Source organism: Crocuta crocuta, unplaced genomic scaffold (assembly GCF_008692635.1).
Source record: "Crocuta crocuta isolate KB4526 unplaced genomic scaffold, BGI_CrCroc_1.0 scaffold131, whole genome shotgun sequence".
NCBI lineage: Eukaryota > Metazoa > Chordata > Mammalia > Carnivora > Hyaenidae > Crocuta > Crocuta crocuta.
The window spans coordinates 19,291,095-19,306,791 of record NW_027528977.1 but is presented as its reverse complement, the minus strand read 5'-3'; the positions used below and the strand labels follow the sequence as shown (position 1 = coordinate 19,306,791).

General features: G+C 34.5%; 1 protein-coding gene across 1 annotated transcript in view; it reads left to right on the top strand.

Moving 5' to 3' along the window:
- Positions 1 to 15,697, top strand: part of TENM2 (teneurin transmembrane protein 2) — a 3,267,991-nt gene that overhangs the window by 1,012,234 nt on the left and 2,240,060 nt on the right. Inside the window, exon 7 of the mRNA XM_077757352.1 lies at positions 2,161 to 2,243. The gene's annotated coding sequence lies outside the window, so the exon portion shown is untranslated. The remainder of the gene's footprint in view (positions 1 to 2,160; positions 2,244 to 15,697) is intronic.

Below are 15,697 nucleotides of genomic sequence, written 5' to 3'. Positions count from 1 at the left end.
CCTTGCTTCCTTCCTTCCTTTCTTTTTCTTCCTTCCTTCCTTCCTTCCTTCCTTCCTTCCTTCCCTTACCACTTCCTTCCTTTCTTTTTTCTTTCTCTTTGACAATGCCACATGAACTGCTAAAAATACCATCTATGCCAGTCACTTAATTATTATATTAATATATAATATAAATATATTATAATTATTAGCAGGCTACGTGCTTCCCTGACAAATTATTTATTGAATGGCAAGAATTCAGTTAAAACTGAGGACAAGATTCCAGTAACTCTTATTTTAACGTGCTTTAAAGAACCCAGAATGCCCTTTTGAGATGATTTTGAGCACTGAAGGTGGGGGTGGGGGAGAGGCTATAGTATGATGAAGGTGAGTTAATATAGTCAGTCACTTGGAGACATACTATGTGAAATTGCAGAATCAAAGTACTAGGGCCTCATGAGCCAACAACCACCTCAGCTTTGAATTTAAGTGCAAAAGGTCTTCAAGGATTGGCAATGGCCAGTATTAAGAAATTCTTATTTTATGTAGTATGTGAGAAATAAAGTAAAAATCTATATGCTCAGTCCACCATGCACTTCTTGTATAAATCAGGTACTGTGTGAGGCACTTAAGAACCAAATGACGTATGGGATTTCTACTGAAAGACACATTCAAAGAGGGATGATAGGTAAAGAGATGAGTGACTAACATCCAGGTATAGATGCATGTTTGAGCAGAGGGTGATTAACTCCTTTGGGAGGTAAAATAGGGAAACATCTGAGAAGATACATCTTAAAACAGGACTTGGAAGAAGAGAACTTTTCTAGGTGGCTTAAAAGGCAGAATGAACCTCATGTACAAAATGTGATTATAGATTAAATGGAGTTTGATATTGCTGGGGCTCAAAATAAACTGGAAGGAAGGTATGGACACTCAAAAGATGAGTGTGCAAAATAATCAAAAGCCAGATCATGAAGAATATTTCATTTTTCCTTAAGGATCTCAGGATATAAAACTGTTGGTGTGAAATAAGTCAAAGGTTAGAATGTTTTTTAAATTTTACTTATTTTTTTGGTTGAGCGGAGAGTGAGTGCTTCTGCATGTTTGGGGGAGGGGCAAAAGGAGAGGGAGAGATAGAATCTTAAGCAAGCTCCATGCCCAGCACAGAGCCCATTGCAAGGTTCAATCCCGTAAGCATGAGATCATGACCTGAGCCGAAATCAAGAGTTACATGTTTAACTGACTGAGGCACCCAGGTGCCCCTGCATATTCATACTTATGTTTGGGAAGGTGCTTCTGGCAGAATGCAGAGTGGACTGCAGAGAGGCCTACATAGGGGTGATTATTTAGGGGGATTTTGCTGTAGTGTCAAGTTAGGTAATGGAGGAAATGGCAGAAAACCTGTAATAAGAGACACAAAGAAAGACATATTTAGGAGATAGATTTGTCAGTATTTATTGAACTGATAGAATGAAGAAGTAACTCCTATACCTCTGAATTGGTAAATCTTCTAAGTTCTTTACCTAACATTCACAAAACATCATCCCTTCTTAAGTTCTGTCAGATGACAGTGACTTTTCTGTCCCCTTCTCTGAATTTTTCTGTTAAACATTCCCCTGATCTCCAGTAGAATATAGACTATTTTGTAGAACGACCAATGGCTGCTTCCAGTACAGCTTGCTAAATATTTTGGGCCTCTCATGGATTAATGACACAGTTTTAAGCCTCACACTAAAGATGACTGTAGCTACCACTGCCGTCCTTAAGGTTAAAACAGCTTCCAGTATTTTGCCCTAATATTGTCAAGAATCACAATTTCTTCCTCAGAAAACTTCTCTAATTGGATTCGGTGGACCTTGACTGGCTTGTCACAGCTGTATTCAGGGTGAAGGTGAAATCTTTGAGGAGTTTGTTCCTAAAAACAAGAGCTGAACATTTTTGATGAAGTCATTTAAGAGTATATATCTTTATGCAATTTTTTCATAGTACTTTTCCATCATTTGTGTTTTATTACATATGGCAATTGTTTATAGAAAAGAGAAAATAGTTTGCAAAGGATGTGTTAACACCCCAAATCAGATGTGTGTGTACTTACATTTTTTAAAATTTATCAAGTGAATATAAAACTTGTACCTTTTTTTATTCTGTATTAAAAAGATCTCAATTTTAAATTTTTAACAGGTGGGAAGTTGTTTCTAAAGCTGCATTGTTACGTGTCCTGAGTAATCACATGAATGAGAGAGGAATCTTAGTAACTTCGTAAGGTAGGTGCCTTCCTCGTGCTTCTAAAATCTGGACAATGTAAGACATCATCATTTAAAATGATTACAGTTGATTTTTCTTGATAAGTTGGAGTAAAGTTAATTCGCATCTGTCACTCAAATTTTCTTAATTCATATTTTGGTGGCCAGACCATTACCACTTTGATAAGATTTTATATAATACACATGCACACACATTTATATATGAATGTACACACATATTAAATATTGACAAGCTATATTGAAAATATCAAATGACTAGCTGCTAGGCTAAGAAGTAGAAAATGTGATCATTTTTGAATAATATGAATATGCTTAATGTTTCAATACCTTGATGTCCAAAGAGAATGACGATGGGGCACCTGGGTAGCTCAGTGGGTCAAGCGTCCGACTTCGCTTCAGGTCGTGATCTCGCGGTTCTTGGGCTCGAGCCCCGCGTCCAGCTCTGTGCTGACAGCTCAGAGCCTGAAGCCTGTTTCGGATTCTGTGTCTCCCTCTCTCTCTGACCCTCCCATGCTCATGCTGTCTCTCTCTCTCTCTCAGAAATAAATAATATATTTTAAAAAAGAGAATCGTGATGTTCAACCATATACAAATATAAAATTGTATGAGACATTTTGATGCTAACTTTCAATTAAAAGGGAGACTCTTTGGACTTGGCCTATGTCCTAAGAAGCCACAATGACGTTTTAATAAGTAATGGGGCAGAGTTTGTCTCTTCATTCATTTGCCTAGAAGAAGAAATGTGGCAAGGAGAAGCTTGGAAACAGGACTAAAAGTGTGACAGGTACCCGGTGTGAGAAACAAAGCTCCCTAAAGGGAAAGTAAATGTTACAAGAGGGAACGCTTTTGGAAGGTTTGCCAAGCAGAGCTGGTTGTGCTAAATGAAGAGGCTAAAAGAGAGGCGCCTCTGACTTCTTGGCTTCATATTAAAAAATCCTCCTGCTCACCTTTCAGGAACCTGATTCCCTAACAAGCAGGTTGACATTAAGTCCTTCATTCTTTAGAAATTTTAATATTTAGAAAGTATATAGAGTGTGTCACCTGAAAATGTAAAAAGCAATTCTCAAGATATGGCACTCTGTCCCTTTTGGGTCAGGATATAATTCTATTATTTTTAATGAGTAGTTTGATTATCAGTATGGAACTGAGAATCCCCGAATTCCGAGGCACTCTACAGAAAAACGACTGAAAAAGCAAGCGATGATCTTCAAGTAGATCAGCTTCTAAAAGTGGCATTACTTTCATCCGTCACTGGCATTAACTTGTTTCTTCATCTTTTATTGAAATGGAGGATGCTAAGGGATTGGACTTTTGTAAGATTTATACGATTATAGATGCTAACTATTACACCTAAAAGTAAGGGCATGTTTATGACATTTTACTGTATTTTGTCTACTCTCTGAAAAACTCTTATTCAAGATTGAATTATAATTATCTGCTAAATGGGCTCTGTGTTGGAATGAATAAGTGCTGCTCTTTTGAAAGAGATCAGACTTGTTGAGAAAGTATTACAATTCTGCATTGATAAGAAAACTTTTGTCTCTCTAAACTGAACCTTATAAAGAACCTCTTTTAACTGATCTTCCCTCTGGTTCTGTGATGGGTGGGCGAGAATGAGGGGAGGGGAACTTTTCTACTTCTTTCAAACCCTAAGAATTTTCAGATCTTTTTCTTACAATTTTTGATTAATAGCACCCTTGATTTTGATTTATATTACCCCATTTTTCATTATAAGGGAGAAAGAGGAGTCACTTTTTTTCCAATTTAATTTTAAAAATTAGGGCTAGCAGTGATGGAATTTAAAATCAAATTATCCTGTCAGAGTGACAGATAAATCTCAAGAGATTCTAATGAGATTTTCCCCTGGCAGGATTCTGAATTTCCCCCTTTCCTAGATTCCTTCATTCTAGATTTTGACTCTGAGTGACAGGGAGCATCTGTGGTTTGAAATAGGTTGTGATTTGTGTCATTTGATTTTTATCTAGAAATTCTGAGTTGGCTTCTTTATTTGTTTGTTCTAGGTTAAAGGGAGAAAATGTATATGCAGATGTCAAGTGGGTGCATCTTTCCCTATGGAAAGTTGTGGGTGATTACCATATACCCAAATTTGGTAAAGAAGAATATATTCACCAAATGCTACCCTTGCCTTTACCTGTTACCATACTTCAGGAATTTCTATTATAGAGGTCATGTAAATATGACACAATTTTCTTATTCTACTGCTCTTTGTGGCTTCCCCCCCCCTTTTTTTCATAATCCTCGACTGAATCTCTGATGCTTTCACAGTAATGGGTAGACCTTTACAGTTCTGTATTCACTTCACAATTTGTTTTATGTGACATTGTATCAGAGATTCTCTGTTTCTGACAGCTAAAAAAAAAACAAAAAAAACCTAATATTTTCTGTCTTTAAAATATGTGACAAATAACAACTCTTAAATGAGATAATGGATGTACACTTTATTTCTCTGCAAAAGAACATCTAAGATAAGCAACCAGTAAACCAAATGACATTAAATAGCTGAATTATCAATTGATAGTTTAACATGTCTTGCAGGAAGAAAGAGTACAGAATAAAAGTAGTTGTCGTTAAGGGAGCCTCTGTACTAAGAGATTGTTGTAGTGTAAAAGAGCATTGCAGTAGGAGCTTGACTCTAGTCTGAGCCTGTTCCCCAACTCTGAATGGAGAGTTCCTGCAACAGCTGTAAGCTCTAGCTCCCACAGATCAGAGGCTAGTCAAAAGCTATAGCTATAATGAAGAACTTTGCTTCTTCATTCTATTTCTGTCTTGCATGTTGTAGCAATCGCTAAGATAGAGAATATTAACAAGTGTCCCCTGAGAAGCCTTCTCCGGTTACTCAATTATTATCCCAAAATGAGGAATGGTGAGGATATTAGGTAATAATTCAAAGAACAGATGATGCTTAAAAGAAACTGTGGCAGGGCACCTATGTGTGAGCCCTGAAGAGCTGCACATACTGTACATTAGTTAAGGGTCTTAATAAAAGAACAGAAGGAAGGGAAAATAACACAAAATGAAGAATGAATTACTTAAGATTAAATAGTTTCTATTACAGAAATAGGCTACATGTAGAGTTAATGGCAGGCATTTTCTACAGACAGATGGAATTCTCTTATCCCCCAATCGTATTGATATGAAATGAAGTCTCTGTTAAGATTCATTTTTCCTGAAACATTTGCATATAAATATAAACATCATTACTAGGGGCTAATTGCCCTGTAGGAACTAAAATGTGGGAATTAGCATCTTTAGTCGTTTTTATTATTATTTTTTAAAGTATCTCTAACACGCATCATATTTGGTACTGCATGGCTGCAACAGATAATTACCACCATTAAGAATCTCAAACGCAAAATCAAAACCATTTGGAATGGCTTCCAGGGCAACCCAGCACAGTGAGTAGCCACCAAAATGAGTATATGAGGTTTATATTCATGCATATTCATAAGGGTACTTAATTCGACATTCATAGTAGGGGGCTTTTGAAAGCTTGTCAAAAGAGCATCCCCAAAACAAGACCAAACATCAAAGGTAAGAAGATGCAGTACATCTCATGCCCACACACATACAAATATTGCTTGCAGGAGGCAGTGAATAACACTAAAGGAATTATTTATTTTAACTACTCAGAGGAGATGGCAACTTCTACGAAGATGTAAACCACAAGGCTTTGCCTTTATCGTTCATCTTATTGATCAGAAAGGTCAGGAGTATAAGTTATTCAAAGGATGGATCATAGGCAACAATTCTGGACAAATGGGCATGTAGACTTGTGTGATTAATGCCTCTTGCTTGCCACAGAAGATGAGCGAAAGTGTGAGGGCATGTCTTAAGAACTGAAAAAAAGAAAAGCGTGTGAAAGAGTGCAACCATGGCTATGACACTGACTGTATGTGAAACATTGCCCGTTTTGTGGGTACGTCTGTGTACTTCAGCGTACAGGTGCTACCTTGTTCAACGGTTGTGTTCTGAGGAGATCTTGCTGACATTATACTTTTCAAAACCATTTCCATGACATTCAGCAAATGTTTATTCTGGTGGAACAAATCTGTTAAATTATAGATTAGAAACATTACAAAGAAACCTTTACAAATGTTTCAGTTTCAGTTTTGCACAAAGCAAACAGCATTATATTTAAATGAAGCACTCCTTGTTAGAATAAAACATCTACATAACAAGATACTATGCCTGACTTTTTAATTCTCTTCCCTTTCCTGGGTGGGCATTGATGTCTGAAGTTGTGAAAGACAGAGAGTGTTGGGAATAATATATCTTCTCTTCCTTTCAAATGCCCACTTCTACAATTCACTCTTGCTCACCTGTCATATTCCCATCTCTTCTAGCTCCCTTTCCTTAGCTTTGTTCCCCACCCAACACCTTTCCCCCGACTCTTCCCTGTTCCTAGGAATGGTCTAAATGTAGAGCAATGACTCTTTTCTGACCATAGGGGGTCAATGAGCATCGGCACTGAGCTCTTTTCATTCACTCCTCAACCCCTATAGGCAATCATTGTATTGGAAAAATATTGGAGAATGACATGTTAGTGTTTTCAAAAACATTGTTGTACGAATGCCAGGGTGATGCTAGACTCACCAGAGGTTTCAAGTGACCTGTTTATGGTCATATTTTAAATCCATAAGTCAAACTTTAAGTTGTTTTATAGGTTGGAGGATAGTAAAATTTAATATAATGATTCTTTGGTGAAGGAAGGTTTATTTTTAGGGCTACATGCTATTTTATAATGACAGAAATCATTATTGTTTTAAATTGCCAAAAGAAGCTTTAAAACTTGTTTATGATCCTTAGCATTAATAATTAAACACGTAGATGACTCAGTTGAGAAGAAAATTACAAAAAAAGATAAAACTATCTAAAATGCTGACACTCTTCAAAATCAGACACTTAAAAATGTCAACATGGCATAAAAGATTAATAAAACTTAGACGACTCTAAATGTGCTTTAAAATGTATTTTTAAATGCATTTAAAGCACATTGAAACATTTCATAAATTTCGGAACTTATTAAAAGAACACAATACATTAAACAGCCATATGCACAAGAATATCCAGAAGGATAAATAAGAACGAAGGGAAGCCTCAGAAACATACGTGTAATTGCAAGCATACTAATTCAATACATAGAATAAGAAAATGCCACAATCATCTGCAAGAGAAGGTTTACCTAATAAATAAGAGTTGAATATATTGAGTGTTTTTAAGAGGGGACAATAATTTATATCGTTATTTCACATCATATACCAAAATAAATTCAAGAGGAAAACATAGAAGCTAAAATCATAGATTAATGGAAAGTCAATGTAGGGTAAATGGAAAGCTAAAACCTTATAACGTAATGACAATTTGGATAATTACTTTTTGTGATCTGTGGACTTCTAAGCATCAACAAACTTTTAAAGTATGAAAGCAACAGAGACAATCACCAAGAGAAAGATCAATATACTTGAATTAAAATTTACAAACGTTTATACATCAAAAAGTCATTATTCGCAAAACAAAAATGATAAATAAAAAAACTGGGGAAGTACTTTTCAAAAGCACAGAAGTTAAAGAATTCTTAAAACACTCAGGTCTTTTTTTTAATGGTCATTTGTGGTAAAGAAATTTCAAAGTATAGGAACTACAAAAGAATAATAAGCATATGAAAATAGTTAAACTTCAGTTATAAGGGAATGAAATTTTAAAAAATAACATAAAAGAGCACTATTTTTTGGTTTTGATTTTTTTTTCTTTTTTTGGTGTCTAACATCACAAACATTCTAAAAAGATGAAAATCCTCCCTCTGTGTTTTGGGAGGCATAGGCAGTCTCACAGACAACCTGCATGTGTGTACAACTTAGCATCAACTTTCTGAAAAGGTGGTTTTACTACCATGGAACGGGAGTTTGACAATTTTCTAGAAAACACATTACTAGTTTTAAAAAATCCTGTATAAATGACTAGAAATTCAGAGAACCACACAGAAGAAAGTACTGCTGTAACAAAGAAAAACGTCAATTATTTGTACCCTATGCATCTTTAAAATGTTGCTATTACTCAATCAAGCAGCATAAACAATATGTTTTCTCTACATATTTACACTGACTGAAAGTGGCATGTCCCTAACCTTGATTTATAATCTACCTTCACATTCTCAAGGTCTGTGAAAGTGTCACAGTGATTTCTTATGAAAAATGCCCCCGTCCTTCAAAATTGTCAGTATAGAGAAAGCTTAGGGGGGCAATCAGGCTTTTGTGCAGGGAAGGGGATGGTGGGGAAGGCAAAGGGGATCCAGCCCAAACTCACTTTGGGGCACTACAGCCTTCCAGTGCAGGAGAAAGACATTTAGCAACTGATGACTGCTCATGTCTGTTCAGCTGGTAGCATTTATTCACGCCCTATTAATATAATAGCATAATGAGGTGCTTGGCTACCAACTGAGTATGATGAAATGATAAATCAAACATAGGCTGTGATGTATAGAATCCTAGAGTCTCGAATGGGAAGTGTGTGTGTATGTGTGTGTGTGTGTGTGTGTGTGTGTGTGTGTAAAAAGCACAGGGGTAGGAGACATGTTTATCTAGTCTACTGTTTTTCTCCAAAGATGTGAGATTACATATTACGCATTACATAATTTTGGATAATTTTGGATAAATGAATACTTCTTTTATGGACTACCTTGACTCAAATATACATAGGATTTGAGCATAGAGAAAGGGGAAAAACATGAACAGAGGCAGAGAGAAGGCATTTGTGCTTAAAGTTTTTGAAGGGAAAGAGAGTTGACGTAGCAAAATAAATTGTACAAGAAGCCTCCCGCAAGAGGTGCAGTGACCTGTTTTAAGGATGGGACTGCTGGGGTTATAGTAAGAGTATCTTTAAATTTTTAAAATCATATTCAATGATTTTTCAAAGTTGGAATCAGTTTTCAATTTCATTTACGGTATGTGTATAAGAGTTCAGGTTGACCCACAACCTAACCAGTACTTGATATTGTCATATTTCTTCATTTTTGCCAATCTAATAAGTAAAGAAAATTGGTAAATGTTCTACTCAGTTAAACTAGTCACTGTACATAGTATTTCACTTTTGCGGTTATTCTTTATGTTAAAAAGGTTGATATTCTGAAATATCAGTGTTATAAATCTCATTGATGTCTATTTGTTAAGAGCTCTTCTTATTAGATTCTCTACTTTTTAAATAGCAACTGTCTTTCATTCCCCACCACTTTTAGTCTCCTATGTATAAATTTTGTTTCCAGTTACAGTATTGTTTCTCTAGAGCTGCATTGTCTGATATGGTAACCACTAGCCTCGTGTGGCTATCAGACCACTTTAAGTGAAGCTTAGTTTAAACTCACATATAAAGTTAGTATAAAAACATTGCATTTTTAACAGTACCAAAAAAAGTAAAACATTTATTCATAATTTTTATATTGATTATAATTTAAAATGATAATATATTGGATATATTTGGTTAAATAGGCTATTGATTAAAACTATTTTACCTGTTTCTTTTCATTTTGTTCATGTGTTGAAAATAAAATTGAAAATTATAGTTGCAGCTGGCATCGTATTTTTATTGGAGAATGCTGCTCTATAAGACAGTCAGTAAACACCTTCCCAAACCCAACATTTATTCTCACTTCGGTTCTTCTCTCCTTCTTTCCTTCCTTCATTCTTTCCTGCTTTCCTTTCTTCCTAGCTGCCTACCTTTTTCTTTCCTTCCTTTCTCTCTTTTACTTCAGTTGAGAAGAGAATTTCTGATAACATTATGTAACCTCTACATGAACTTGCCTAAATAAACTTGCATCCCAGAGCTTTTACAACCTTCTATACTGTATCATTCAATTCATGTCTATTCTTTATTATTATTTTATTAAAGTTGTATTCTTTTTTTCACAATTAAATGTCAAGCCTAATTCAGAATGATGTTTTATAAAGCCATTCTAAACTCAAAAATGGTTTCTCGAAGTTTTCTTCTATCACTACCAACATTGTTTTACTGTAACGTAGAAGAAAGTGTGCAGAGGGGATTGGAGACATTTAGGAAAACTAAGCAGGTAAAATTGGCAAGGCATTGGAGTACTGGCTTGAATGATAAAATATAGGACCCACAGTTAAATGAGAATTTCAGATAAACAATGAGTAATTTCTATTTTATTACCTTAATGTTATTTCATTGTCATTTATAACAAAAATGTAAGGCAGGGCAAACACTTAACAATAATTTTACAAATTACTACTTACCTGAAATTAAAAGTTGGGTATCCTGTAGTTTTATTTACTAAATTTGTCAGTCCTGTTGTAATAAAGACGATATCATGATCACTAGTTTCTTTGTGGGTGGGACAGGGAAATGATGGGATTTCAGGTGCAGAGAATTAAGGTATCTAATTCTTTATTTTCTAGCACATTCTTTATTTAGTGTAAGGTCCACCTCCTTCCTTCCTTCCTTCCTTCCTTCCTTCCTTCCTTCCTTTCTTTTTCTTTCCTTCCTTCCTTCCTTCTTTCCTTCTTCCCTCCCTCCCTCCCTCCCTCCCTCCCTCCTTTCTTTCTTTCTTTCTTTCTTTCTTTCTTTCTTTTCTTTCTTTCTTCTTCCTTCCTTCCTTCCACTCATTCATTTATTCAGTTTTTATAGATTCCTCAGCCCCCATATTTCTTCGAAGCTTTTTGAAACTTTGAGGTTTCTATATGGTTAGAGGAGATGTAACTTACATATTATAACACTGTACCCTCTCAAATAAATATGTCAATGTGTTCCATTTACTATTTTTTAAATAAGTCCATACTGCTTATTTTATCACTCAGTATTATGCTTAATCATATACTGTCTTATGTCATTAAACTCTTTTCCACTAACTACATTTGAATAAAGGGCAGTAACTTGAACCTGTCACTCTTTTCTACTTGCCATAACTCACTATATCTTATGAAACAACGATTAGTCATTTAAAAGACATTTAACTTACCTACATGGTTATTAACTAAAATAAAGTTAGTAATAGAGCTTAGAGTTTAGATCCAAACAGGTTTGAATTCTAATCACAACTCTTTTGGTGAAAGTCGTGAGACCATAGACAAATTGCCAAATTCACTTCAGTTTTAGTTTTATTTTTTATAAATGTTTGTCTCCAGAGCAGATCCTTCACTGGGTTGTTGTAAGGATTAAATGTAATTATATTATCCATTTAAAGGTCTTAACACAAGCCCTTATATATATAATAAACCCTTAAAAAATTTAGCTACTATTATTAATGATAATATAATTTTTATCTCTCTCGAATTCATAGACGTACTAAAAGAGACAAGACTAAACACTTTGTATCTCATGTCTCTCTCTTTTTTTCTTTCTCAATGATAATTCTTTTTCTGTGGCTAAAAAAAAGTAGTGAATTATCGGTTTGACCAGTATGTTAATCACATTTTTAAAACATTACTGAATGTGACGTCATAGTGACTTGCCTCAGCAGGATTTCACCTGTTCTGTATGGTTAAACAATAAGCCCTCATGACTCTTTTCTTTGTCTTATAAAAACTTAGCAATATTTGAGTCTGTGATTATGACTGGTCCTCTAGTAATGGAATGGATGTCTCTATAGCTCTGACATTTAAATGAAAAGAAAAAACAAAGTGTAACATTAAAAAAGGAAAGGGTCGAGATTATCCATATGCATGTATAAGTAGAGAAATACATCAGATGAATAAGCAAAATGGACAACTGCAAAGTTATTTAAAACAATGTGTGATTTTTTTTAAATTCAGCTTTTCTAAAATCTCCACTTGGCAATTTTACTATAAGTGAGACAAATAACTGAAACTTTTGGCACCATTTATCAAAGAATGTGTATAGGAATACTTTCTTCAATGTTGACTATGAGAGTTATATGTGTTTCTAGTCTTATTTGGAGACTTTTTTATAATGAATAATTTGAATACATATCAATATTCCACTTTTCTGCCGAAATGAAACAAAATTCCCTAGTGTACATGTTTAGTTTCATTCCCATAGGATGGTGAATATGCATTGCATGCATTTATAAAGTAAATTTTGTGCTTAAAGATATAATAGCCCTTGCTTTTAGGAGGTTGTCGTTTTCTCTAAGGAATTCAGAACATTTCATATTGACTTTGGAAAAATGAAAAACAACTACTCATTCTTGACTCACCGTACTACTCCAGGAATATTTCCATATTTTCAATGATTATTTTTCTCTCAAACACATAAAGAAGATTGTAAGAGATTTAAGGTGGGACAGAGACAGGGAAAAAAATGATTTGTGCATCTAACACAAAGTTTAACTCTTAGATCAAAATCTTTAAGCTCCACAATCACCAAATAAGATTCAAAACCTTGGTAGAATGCTGGTCTTCTAGATCACAGCCATCTCTAATAAGATAAAATATTAATTACATTTTAAATATGTTTAAGGAAATAATATTTTCAAAAGATCAATATTTTCTATTTGGATAAATAGATTTAAAAACTATGTCATGACTCAGTTATTTGGGCTCTTCATTTTTATATACCAGACTTATTTGGAAGGGTGCATATCATGTGGGTAATCTGGAAAAAAATGAGTTTGATTAGCAAGCCTATTTGTATACTTCTCCTTTGCAAGATCCCCACAAAACTAACACCTCCATGTGTCCATTAAATATATGACACTTGTAACCATAGAAATGTCAGCCTGAAATATTAAGGTACTCTAAAATAGTATTTCCCCCACACTGAGAAGAAACCAAGAATCAGAAAGATGAAATTATTTGCAAAAAGTGTATATTATCATGGTTAAGAGTACTCACTGCTCTGTCATCATATTTTAAACCTGAGCTCTGGCACTTACTGTATAATCTTGGGTACGTTGACTAACTATCTTAAGGCTTAGTTTCTTTATATGTAACATGGAGCTAATCATAGTACTTTGAAGCTTATTTTAGTCCAAAGATTATAGTCAAAGAAGGAGACAATGTCAAGGAATTTTAATAGAAATCTGTAGGTTTGTATGTTGTCATAAACCTCTGTTTTCCCGTTTGGAACTAGTGTGGAGTTATTGTATCTTTGGGCCGCTTCTGGTTCCATTTCTGTCTTCTGCTTTACCTTTGATCAATTGAAACTGTGCTGTGAGAAGTGCTATAGCATAGCTGTTAAGCACTCAGACTAGTCCGCAGAGGCCTGAATTTTAGTTCAGCCATGCGGTGTAATGTTACCCCATGACTCAGTGTCTTCACCTAAACATAAATATAATCCTGAAGCTTGTATCATGGAATTAAGTGAATTAATGTATGTAAAGCACTAAGAACAGTGGCAGGCACACAGCAAGTGGTGTGTGAGTGTTAGTAGTTAGTTGTTGACATACTAAGAAAAAATGTGTGAATTGTTTTATTCAGCTTTTCTAAAATCTCCATTTGCCAAATCTACTATATGTGACATAAATAACTAGAACATTCTTTCTGAAAATATATACGAATCCTGTTTTGTTTTGTTTTAACAAATACATATGCATCAATTTTAATTATGTAGTAATATATGAAAATGACTCTTATTTTATTTCATTTTCATAAAATAATCTAAGAAAAATAATTTTTATTGTGTTTTGTTAGTTTTCCAACTACCATTCAAGATAGTAATCACAATGTTCCCATCAGTCTATCAAGAATAAGTGACACAGTCAAATACGCAATTACTCTTATGAAGACCTGGGTAAATATTGTTACAAATACTCAGGTTCTCCGAGTGAAATTTGTGAGAATAATAAGTGTATTTATGTCTATAACGTTACTTTATTAAATCCTTCCATTTTAAGTCAAATCTGGTTTTATTACATCTGTTTGATGTAGGTTATGCATTTCTGTATACTTCCATCACAACTAAGTATATTCATCTTACACAGATATCGTTTCTCTAAGATAGAAATTCAACCCACATGTTTCCTCACCAAGTGTTTCAGTTGACTTCTATAAGGCAAAGAAAAAAAACCCAAAATTTTGTGTCATGTTAAATTAATAAATAGTCTTTCTATTTATTAGAGTGGACATAATAGAATAATTATGTATTCATGGTGGTCAGTTTTCTATAAATATTGGAATCCAGTAATTACTATAAAACTGCCTGTTATTTACTCATTTGAAAGACTTAAAGGAGCATGAATATGTATGAACTACTTCTGGAAGTCAAAAAATATACTTTGTTTGTCTTGCTCTTTAGGTTGCTATAGAAATATTTTGTGCTTTTAAAAATATATCGGCTACCTTCATCACCTTGAGCTACACAGTGATTAAAGTATAGTTTTGATGCAGGTACAATTCATTTATGATAGTTCTTCTCTTCTAGACAGTATGATCAAACATTTCCTTTCTCCTGTCTTCCTTTCCTTTCTCTTTCCTTCTGCCCTTCAGGGTAGAAACAATAAAAATATGCCAGCCCTTTATCACTCATTGTTCTCTCTTTTCCTATATTATCACTAGCTAATCTGACAAAAAAAATGTATAAAAGTATTTATGAAATAAATCCTCCTGTCCCCACACATATTGTTCCAGATCCTGGGTCACAATATGTTAAATGAATTTTTAGAGAGAAATCTCAGTTGTCTTCTCCCTCCAGTTGATCCTCCAATTTTGGCAAGGAGGATTTCATATTAAAAATGCATATTTCTTTGAGGATAATATTTCACATAGAACAGGAGCCATCTGTTAGCCCTCATATTTACCCAGGTTGGTGTCTTCTTGCTTTGTTTGCTTAAAAGACATGCTTTGGTTTGAGAAGAGTTGGATTTTCATTTTAGAAATCTAAGGAGTCTTTTCTGAACTTACATCCTAGTTAGCATCACATTAATTTACAAAGCATTTCTAGAAATAAATTGCTATGGAATTCAAAAGTACATAACAGTAATACTATAATTACAGAAAGCTAAAGATGTAATATAGTTTACCCAACAATTTGCTGAATATAAGGATGAAATGCTCACAGTTAAAAAAAAAATAGTGCTTGGCTCATTCAGCTAATCTTATTTGTGTATATGTTAGTGTTGAGTCAGATCCTCCAAGTTCAAGAGCTACATTAGATTTTTTTTCTCCCTTTTATTTGCATGCAGGATCACTCCTCTCCTCAGTGTTTCCCACAAACCCTTTGACACTTGAGTAGCTTAGAACAAACCCAAAACCTACAAGTGCACATAGTCCCTCTACAACAAAGATTCCTAGGAATCAGGAAGAGAGGAGGACATGGCTTTTTCCTCTATTACACCTTTCTGCCTTTTATGGTTTTCTACTTCCTCCTCCTCTTCATTCTCTTCCTCTTCCTCCTCCTTCTCCCTCATGTTTCCCTCTCCCCCCTCCTCCTCTCTCCCTTCGTCGTTGTTGTCTTCTTCTTCTTCTTCTTCTTCTTCTTCTTCTTCTTCTTCTTCTTCTTCTTCTTCTTCTTCTTCTCCTCCTCCT